Below are 10892 nucleotides of genomic sequence, written 5' to 3' on the forward strand. Positions count from 1 at the left end.
AGCGTAAATGCATGGAGAAGAAGAGAATGAATTCCAAAACCTAGCTTGATCTTCTTTCTTTGATAACTTTTGATCCAGAGCTCCGATTGACGAGCCGTTTACGGCCACGCGTCGGGCTCATTGAGTTCTTCAATTCTATTCAAATAAAACAGTAAGTGAATTGCTTTTTCCTAGCTCCATTTCTGCTGGTATATGAATTTCGGGTTTAAGGTTTGAGAAACTCAATTCCTTGATGATTTTCATGTTTTAGGGATCCACTAGACTTGATTTCTTGTGGGTATTGCCCAAGGATCAGTGGGTAAAGGTAAGAGATCTTAAACCCTAATAAAATTTCTGAATTTAGGAATTTGGGTATTGAGTTGTTATGTTTGGATGTGTTAATTTATATATTAGAATTATGAGGTGTGCTCTTATATTTATTTATGATGGATTAGAATTGGTGTTTGTTAATAAAGATGCAGAGTTGTGTTGTGGTGGTATTGTATATGCTGTAACTAATTATGTAATGATCGGAATTACATGAGACTAAGTTTGGGCTAAACTTGGGAATATAAGGAACTAAACTGGAAAATTTGGGACCTTTTTGTTAAATATACAATTCATGGCAAATTTTTAAAATTAGGTTGTTAAATCTGTCCAGCAGCAGAAAAGATCAAACAGGGCAGCAACTTGTTTGTCTTGCTGCGACTTCTACGAGTTGAGTTTTGGAGCGAAACTAATTTTGTTATAAAATTTGATTAACTTGCTTTATTTATCTAAAATTTCATAATTTTAAGAGTTGAGGATTGGGAGCTGTGAATTTTTGAATATTGGTGATCAAAATTGAAAAGAAACAGATTTTAGCAAGCTATGCATCAACTTCCAATGCTTGTAACTCTTAGAATTAAATAGAAATTGGGTTGCAACCAAGACACACTTGTTTCTGGATGAGCTAGGGGTTCTCAAATCAAAATTTAGCTTAATTGGAGTTTTGTAATAAAAGTTATTCCAATTGAAAGGTACTAAGCTTGTTGGTTTTTAAAATAGATTTTGTCTCATTTTTACTTAACTTCCAGGTAATGTAACTTTTTTCATTAAAAATGGTATTGACTCAGAACTAATTGAAAAAGAAACCTGGATGAGTAAAGTTTAACTACATTAAATTTCAAAGTCATTGGATTTAACTTGGATTTTATATTGAATTTTGAATATCACATGCTGCTGCTGTTTTTCTGGTTTTATGTACTGCAGAGCAGTCACGGTTTTTCCTTTATTCCTGAGGTTAGAAAAATCAAAAAATTATGATATTTAGTTTGTTAGAAAGCTTATTTCAATATGAACGCCTGGACATAAAGTTTGTGCAATTCTGAGTTCATTTGCTATATTAGAAACAGAAAAGAAAATAGAGTGTCGAGGATGTCTTAGTGATAGTCATGAGTTCGAGAAGTTAAAACTCAATCCTCGTGTGATGTGATTGATTTAATGTTAGAGTTGGGTTGATTTTAAGATTATTCGATATTAAGAAGGATGAGTAGAGTTTGATAAAAAGTTTGGTCAGGACCCGGAAAGGGTAATCAAGATGAATTATAAGGGAATGACGATGAAAAATGTGAAAGGGAGGTTGTTAATAAAATGAGTTAATATGCCATGGCTTGATGAATGATTAAATAATGATTATGACTATGAAATGGCTTATGAATAATGTTATCTGAGATACGAGTTCCCTGGGTAAGAGCCGTGGCTCGCCATCACGTGTTCCAGGTTGAATCTCGATACTCTGTTGACCCTACGTCGTAAGGGTGACCGTGCACGTATAAATTTCCGGGTATGGATAGCCCCCATTGAGTGATTTTATGAAATATGAATGTGAACTCTATGCATAGACTCTTGGGGATGCGCGACGGGGGACAGTCTAAGGTTTTCGGACTTGTCGGGTTGGCTGGATAACCGACAGATGGCCCCATCAGCCATAGGACAGGCATGCATCATATGCATTTGTTTGTATTGATTGCTATGCATTTTCTGGGTATGCCTAATTGATATATATTACCCGCTATTTGTTATTCTTGCTATTTGTACTATTTGATCATTACTTGTGCGTGAACTTGTTTGGTTGCTTGTTTCTGTTGCATTCTGAATGATGAAAGGATGGAGGAAACGGAGGAAATGGTTTGGTGTTAGGTTAAGCTTGAACTTGAGTAAGTTAGGCAGATTTAGAATACCTACCCCTGTTTATGGCTTCTGTTTAGTACTTAAGTTGGATAATTGAATAACGGAGTTCTAGGATTGCCTATGACATTCTCAGGACCGTATTTCTTATGCGCGTGGCACTTTTACCATGCTGAGAACCTCCGGTTCTCATTCCATATTGTATTGTTGTTTTTCAGATGCAGGTCGAGAGGCTCCTCGCTAGACGTCTGGATCTTGGGAAGTGAAGTAGTCCTTGGGTGTATTTTGGTTTTTGGTTGTATATATGTATATATTTGTTTAGCTTACTCTCCAAGTAACTTGTGTATGCTGCTCCTCTTAGAGGTTGAGGGAGAGATAGGAGTTTATTTTGGTATTTTGGTATATTTTGGGGATACCTATGTGTGTTCATTGTTCATATTAGGTTTCTTAGCACGCAAGTAATCCTTTCCTGAGCGTTGCGCTTTTTGTTTTGCGATTTTTGTTTTACCCATTTTTCAAGGCTCCTAGTTAAGTATCTTTTCTCTATTATTATATATATATTACTACTTTTAGAGGTCGTAATACCTTACTATCTCAGTCTTATGACTTAAGCATAAGATTAAGTATAGTAGGGTGTTACAAAAATAATTAAAGAAGATTGATTTTGATCCCACAATTAATTTATTTATACTAATTGTTAACGTGATCACAGAAAATATATAAATGTTATATGTCAAATTTATGTATACCATTCAGCATTTAAAAATTAAGGATAAAGACCAATTAAGTATTTAAAAAATAGATACATATTTGATTTGCAATTTTTACAAGAAATATATCAATAACCGTCGTACTTTAAATTAAAACTCCAAATCTAAGGAATCTTTTATTTTTATTTTCTCTTTTAAAAAATTCAATATTATTAAGATAATACCAATAAAATCATAAAATCATAACATTAAAAAAATTGAACTTAAATTCATTTTAAATTATCAATATAATCAACTCTACTAATATTGTTTTAACTTTCTAATAATGAAAAAAAAATTTGTTTATTATGGACAACTTTTTTTAATCTCAATTGCACAGATTCAAGACAAGATGAGCTGAAATACATATAACACCAAAAAAATTATCAAAACCTCATGAGGAAGCTTACTAACAACAATCCGTTGAAGAAGCTCATACAATTATGGAAGGAGAAGAATCTTTTCAAGATCTGAAACAAATTAACTACTATTTATAAATTTTTATTGATTTAAAATGCGATGTTTCTCTTCATAAACAGAAGAAACTTAGTTTTCATGTATAATAAAATTTAAAATATCAAAGCAAGTGGGATTCACCATATTAAAAGAAATAAGAATATGTATAACTATAATCAAGACTTTTAATTGTTCTTTTAGTAAAGCTTATATAAAAAAAATATCCAAGTTCATGTACCATGGAGGAGTGAAGTCAAATGCAACTAATTTTTATTGGGCTAATCTTTTTTTATGGATTCGCAGATTGTTGAACTAACTCGAATCAAAATAAAAATGCCAGCAAACTATTACAAAAATATGAAATGGCATGAAAACTAAAAATGCTTGGTCTACAAAAATGTAGTGAGAGTACTTACCATTCCTCTCTACTTGTTAGCAGACATAATAGAATGAGTATTAGCTCACTAGGGCAACTACATTATCAGGAATCAACACCTGAAGGAACAACTACTTTCCACCTCACACTCTTGCAATGTTAGTCTCCAATATATGCCACCATTTCAGCATCCATTTTTGGTATGTATAAAGAAAGAAAAAGAAACACAGAAAGAGAGAAAATTAACGGCTCAAAATGAAATATTAGCATTAATTCTTTCCCAAAATTCACAAAGACAAATATATAAACATTGTATGAGCAAGTGAATTGTTACAAATTAATCACATACAGTTATAAGATTGATAGCTCCTAAAAGGGAAAAAAGAAAATTTCAGCAAGGACTTCACAGTTCAGAATAAGCATATATGGGAAAGTAGTTGTTGTCTTCCATGATACTTTGCATATCAAACACACACATGACACAGATAAATAACACCAAGAAAATGTGCACAAAAAAAATAATTTAAAAAAATAAGAATTTTTAGATTAGTACAACAGAAATTATTGGAAAAACTTTTAGATTGTCCAAATAAAAACAATCTTAATAAATTAGCAACATTGTAGAACAAAAATCATGTATATCTTGGACATCAACACATTAATAATCACTTTTAAAAAAAGACTTCTAGTACTACTGGAGCAGCTCCAGTCATAATAGCTTGCTAAGATCAAATTTCAAACTCAAGAAGTTTCAAATTCTATGGTTTAACTACTTGTTTATTGAAGTTAACCAAAATACAAAAAATATTTAATAAATTTTGTGGATCTCATGTCATTTGTATATAGTTCATGTAATTTATCATATTTATTCAGATTTTAATACAAAAACAACTCAAGAAGATTGATTCTGATCCCACAATTAATTTGTTATATTAAATGTTAAGGTGATGATAGAAAAAATAATCTTTATGGACAAATCGAGCGTTAAAGTTTGTAATACATTTATTAAAATAAAATTAAGTTTTAGTACTTGGAAATGTAACAACTACCCTTAATATACTTTTTAGTTAAACTCTTGAAATATTTTTAAACCAAAAGAAAAAAAGTTTCTACAGAAATTGAATTTTAAAAAAAAATCATGGACAACGGCCAAAATTTTGTTTAACAAAAAAAGGAATTACATAATTATATTTAAAACAATTACCTTGTCATAGTTTGAAGTGTGACAATTAATTTGGCATCAGCAGAATCACTTTGCTTAAATTTGTAAAACATGTGATGATGAATTTCTCCTGAGAGCACACCACCAGCAGCCATTATCCCAAAACAATGACATGCAGCACATACTCCATTCCCTGTAGAGAACACGAGCCTGAAAATTCACAGATATATGGTGGCGTTTTTTTTTTGCTGAAAGTTTGTTTAACTTTAACATAAACACAACATAAATAGAAGAGGGAATTTCCTTAATATAAGAGAAAACTGACCTGAGATTCCTGAGGGAAAAAAAATAACAGCCAGTGGAATAAGCATTTTTTCTTCTCTATTTTCAGCATAATAATCCAAGTATTTTTGTTAAAGTTTTGTAACATAGGCCTAAGAATTGTCTAAACCAAATGTAACTCCAGCTTCGAAGATGCAAAAAAAAGGAAATGAAAGAGCTTAATTATTTTTCTTTTTCTTTTTTGCACTCAGTACAGTTAAAATATCATTGATGAACACAAGTTTTCATGCCATTTGGAATATATACAAACATAGTAATACTGAAACACTAAATCACATCGATCACAATCACACAACAAACAATTAGAACTAAACGAAGAAAGAAATTAAAGCAAATAATAACTTTAAGCAATTAGAGAGAAGATCTTCTCCTGAGCTAGCTCAGGCATGAAGTCCCTGCAAAAAGAGAGTTATGTATAGTAAAGTATTGTGTAACATCTTCTAGCAAACTTTTGAAACTGAGTATCATAGAAATAAAAACATATATATCACATTTCATTACCATAATTGTCAAGGACCTGCACATGATTGAGTGCATCATTGCTTTAGAAATTATTTCCGAGTCTAGAATACTGTTTTAAAATTGTGCCTATAATGCATGCACCAACAACTTATAACATCTTAACTTGAATATATGGTACGTTTTATCATAGAAGTAAAAATACTACATGCATCCAAAGAAAGAAAAAGCATATGTGAGCTAGAATTTCCTCACAAAGATGCAGTACCATCACATGAATGAAGAGAGCACTTTTTGTTTAGAAAAAAAGTGACTTTTGACATGGATAAAAGTATAAAAACTAAATTGGGATAAAATATCCCATCAAATATGAAAGAGTAAGTTTTTATTTGGGCGTCATTATTCTATTAAAAAAATATCTTTTTTTTTTATTTTTTAGTATGTTTGGCAAATTTTTAGTAATAAAAGTAAAAACATTTGAAAAATAAAAAAAATATCTTTTTTGAGAAGCGTATTACATCTTTTTTTAAAAGATCTTTTTCTTTAAAAAAAAAGATGTTTTCATGTAATAAATAAACAAAAAAATATTTTTATATTGTTATACCCAAATATAATTGATAAATCTTTTTATATGAGATATTCAAACATAAAATTACTTTTACTTCTCCATAAGATCTTTTAAAAAAAGATAACTCGAAAAAAGATTTTTTTTAGAAATTCACCCAAACAAGCCCTAAGTGCATGTTTGGACGCCATTATTTTGTAAAAAAAAAAAGATCTTTTTTTAATGAAAAAAATCTTTTTTTATTTTTTAACATGTTTGGGAAATTTTTAGTAGTAAAAGTAAAAACACTAGTAAAAATTATTCTTCACATACAAGTTATTTATACATACAAGTTCATACAAGTCATTTATATTGTATTGTTTAAAAATTTTTGGCGTATGTATATTGATAAATTTTGTATAATTCAAACTCTTCCTTTTCTTTCTTGCATTATAAAAGTGAATTTTATTGAGTTAGGATTAACTTGTATAAACTTGTATGCCAAAAAAACTTGTATGTGTAGCAAGTCCCACTAGTAAAATAAAAAAAAAAAATCTTTTTTGAGAAGTTGTAGTTTACATCTTTTTTTAAAAGATCTTTTTTTCTTTAAAAAAAGATATTTTTTATGTAATAAATAAACAAAAAAATATTTTTATATTGTTATACCCAAACATAATTGATAGAATAAAAAGACCTTTTTATATGAGATATTCAAACATAAAATTACTTTTACTTCTCTATAAGATCTTTTAAAAAAAGATAATTCGAAAAAAAATATTTTCTTAAAACTCATCCAAACAAACCCTAAACCTTGATATATCGGACTAAACCATATAAGAACACATCTCAATCCCTTTGAATATCAGTTAGAGGAGTCAGACAATGTGCAGCATCAAAGGGATGCCAAATACATAATGTTGTTCCCCAAAAAATGTCAAAAAGAAACTTTGCTTTCTTACGTACTATCCTGTACATTGAATGCCATCTACTGCTGTCTGCTCCATTATGGAGACCTTACAAATCAGCATTGAAATTGTTGACATTTTTTCTTGTGATATCCAATTAATCACTATTTGCAGCCTCAATCCTTATGTTGGTAAATCTAGCAATGTCAATATTAGAATATTATAATTAGGAAACAAAATTAGAAAAAATATTAAAGAGAATTAGAAAAAAATCAATGTAATTTATTAGGATATTATTTTATAACGAGTGTACTCTTAGCGTACTCTTGGTCTATATATTGGTAAGAACTTTATAATACAAATGAGAAATATGAATAACAAAAATAATACTTTTCTAAATAATTCTTTGTTTCTTTCCTAAACTCTTTGTACCATGGTAACAGTCAGCAGCAGAGGTACCAATATAGTCATAATGTTCAACACATCGCGATCCTCGTAAGAGCACCGTGCACGGAGGTGCAATCAGATGATCCTGTAAGAGTGTCTCAAAATCTGAAAAGTCATGGACATTGATTCCAATAAATGGAACCGGAACATCTATCAATTTCTTAGCTTCCTGAATCAAAATCTCACTATCAACAATAGTGGGGTTACTCCACTTGGCTAAAACCAGAAAGAATGAATCAGACATTAACAGGTCTGGAAGTTGGTGATCAAGCTCTTCCCTATCTTGATTTAATAACTTTCTCCGTCTTTCTGGATCCTCATATGACTTATCGTCTTGCTCGTTATCCTGTTCGTTGGAAGGGGATTTCGGATAGAACCCTTCCTCTTCAGAAGAGCCCCTAGATTATTTTTTTATTTGTAATTTTTTTTATATAATAGAAATACATAAGGAGTACATAGGAGTAATAACTCAACAAATATTTTTTATATAGTGAGAATACATAAAGAGTACATAGTATAGGAAGGTTTTCACCTATACCAGCCAACTTTACTGGCACACTGCTATGCCACGTATGGTCCGGTAGCACATTTACATTTTGTCTTATAACTATTAGTGGAATTAGAAAACAATCCCTGAAATGTAATAGTAAAAGACAAAAAAATCAGACGTAATAATGGCTAATACAAGATACGACCATAGCAGTATTTGATAAATTTAGCCAAGCTGAAGGTTGGAAGAGTGGAAGCTGTTGGGGCGCGCTGTGGGGTGGGCCATTAGTTGGGTCATTTTTTTAAAATTTTTTATGTACAAGTTATTAATCTTTAAAAAATAAAAAATGTTATTTAGATACTAAAATTAATTACCAAAATTAATCATCATGTATTCATATATAAATACACATATTATTTTGATAAATCAATATGTTACACATTGTTAAATTATTGATATCTCTACAATTAAATTAAACTACATTCTTCTAATTTCTAAATCAAAAAAGAGGAAAAAGAATTCAATAAAAAAAACTAAATAAAAGTACATTGGAATATTTTACACATTTAATTATCTATAAAAAGACACACTAAAAATAAAAACAAAAATCAAGGTATCAACGTATGTTTTAGAATTTGTTTTAATTTTATTTTTTATCTTTTAATTAAATTTAAATTACCTAATGTTTAGTATTTTAAATTTGTATTTTAAAATTTGAAAAAGAATATATCAAACATCATATTTATTGGATATGTTTGTTTTAATTTTTTTTTAAATTCATATAATAAAAGATTGATTAAAAGATGAAAATTTTTAATGTTATTGTATAATTAATGATCACTTTTTCATTAAAAATTAGATTCATACTACTTTTTTATTATCGGTCCTATTTTATGTAATGCAAAACTTTGATCTACTACTCTTAATTATTAGGCTTTCTTTACTTGGCTTGTCTTTTAATTTGGTTTTTAAACTTGTATGACTCAAAATTTCGGTATTTTAGAATCTTCTTAAGATATCCCTTTAATTAATTATAATCAAAAAGCTTTTAATGTTAATTATCACGTTGCAGCCACATCATGTTGTGTTCTCTTTCGCCATTGCAATATTGATGTGTTTAGAATAAACATTACTACTTTATGCAATGTGGCTATCTGAGTTAATTCAACTATCACTTATTCCTTTTTTAACGCCGTTTTTTATTTTGGCGAATACTATGGTGTCTATCACTTTGTACTTAAGTTACTAAAAAAAGTAAATAAATAATATTTAATAAATTTTATATAATTTATTTTTTTTAAATATTTTATTTTTTACTTTAAAAAGAAAGTTAGGCAATTTAAGTACCATAACAAAGATACCGTAGAACTCACCTTCTATTTTACATATGATAATGTATATACATGATTCTAATACTAACAAGTAACTAGGGAGGTGTTTCTATTAAAAAAGGAACATAAAAGATATTGATAAGTCAACATGTAATTTAAAAATATTTTACGGACTACTTTCACTATTTATAAATTCTACTCTTCACCTAATATTATTTTTTTAGTTTTATTCATTAAATTATTATTTGTTAATATTATTTTTATTCGTCTTTGACCTTAACAATAATATCAAAGAGAAGCACGAGAATGACTTAACGTTTATTTTTGTATATAGAGTAAAGTATCGTTTTTGTCCTTAACGTTTGGGGTAAATCCTATTTGTGTCCCTAACGTTTAAATCGTCCTATTTGTATCCCTAACGTTTATAAAAGTGATTCAATGTTATCCTGCCGTCAATTACACATCATAAACGCTTTAGTTTGAGTTTTAAAAATCTCTTCTTGAAGTTAGAATACAAATGTCTGGGATAGAATTGATGATTCACTCCGAAAAATAGTTCATCAAAGTTAAAACTAATTCCTACAACATTTACATAATTCACTTTTCTAGGGACATAATTAAATCTAAACACAAATAGTGAGTATAATATTAAAATCGAACACATTCAAGTGAGACCTAATTGAAAATGAATGCATCCAAGTAAGAATAATTGAAAAACATAATCTGATTTGTTAGTATAATTGATAGTAGGATAACATTGAATCACTTTTATAAACGTTAGGATACAAATAGGACGATTTAAACGTTAGGGACACAAATAGGACTTACCCCAAACGTTGGAGACAAAAACGATACTTTATTCTTGTATATATTATAATAGAACCTACATTTATGAATTATTTTTCAAATTAAACTTTTCACCTAATATTATTTATTTCGTTAACATAGTTTCATTCATTAAATTATTATATATTAATAATATAACATTGACAAAAATAACAAAGAAAAATACCAAGGAGTCAACCATTATTTTTAGTTTTATCTAATTTATACTCTAAAATTACTTTTTAATACATTTGTTGTTCATTTATTAAAGTAAAAAATTTAAAAAATTTTATTAAAAATAATTTAAACATATATTTTTAAGATATAACTTAGCTAAACTCTTAATTCTTTTTTCTGTAAAACAGAACCTACCTTGTGAATTTTAATTTTAATCAATTACCTTAACTTCTACGGTTGCATAGTTATAATTTAAATAATTCATCCTGCTGTCCAATGATATTTTGCCTTATCTTTAATGAAGGTGATCCTATTATTTCCTCAAATTCCCCGTAGCCCGAATCGCTACCCACCAAAAATATATGGCCCAATCGTTTCCATTGGCTTGTACTTGTAGGCTTGTAGCTGATAGCTCAGCCTTAAATATTGCCTACGAAAAATGACAAAAACAGCCTGAAGTGCAAACAAAGTAATTATCAAT

Source organism: Arachis ipaensis, chromosome B09 (genome assembly GCF_000816755.2).
Source record: "Arachis ipaensis cultivar K30076 chromosome B09, Araip1.1, whole genome shotgun sequence".
Lineage (NCBI taxonomy): Eukaryota > Viridiplantae > Streptophyta > Magnoliopsida > Fabales > Fabaceae > Arachis > Arachis ipaensis.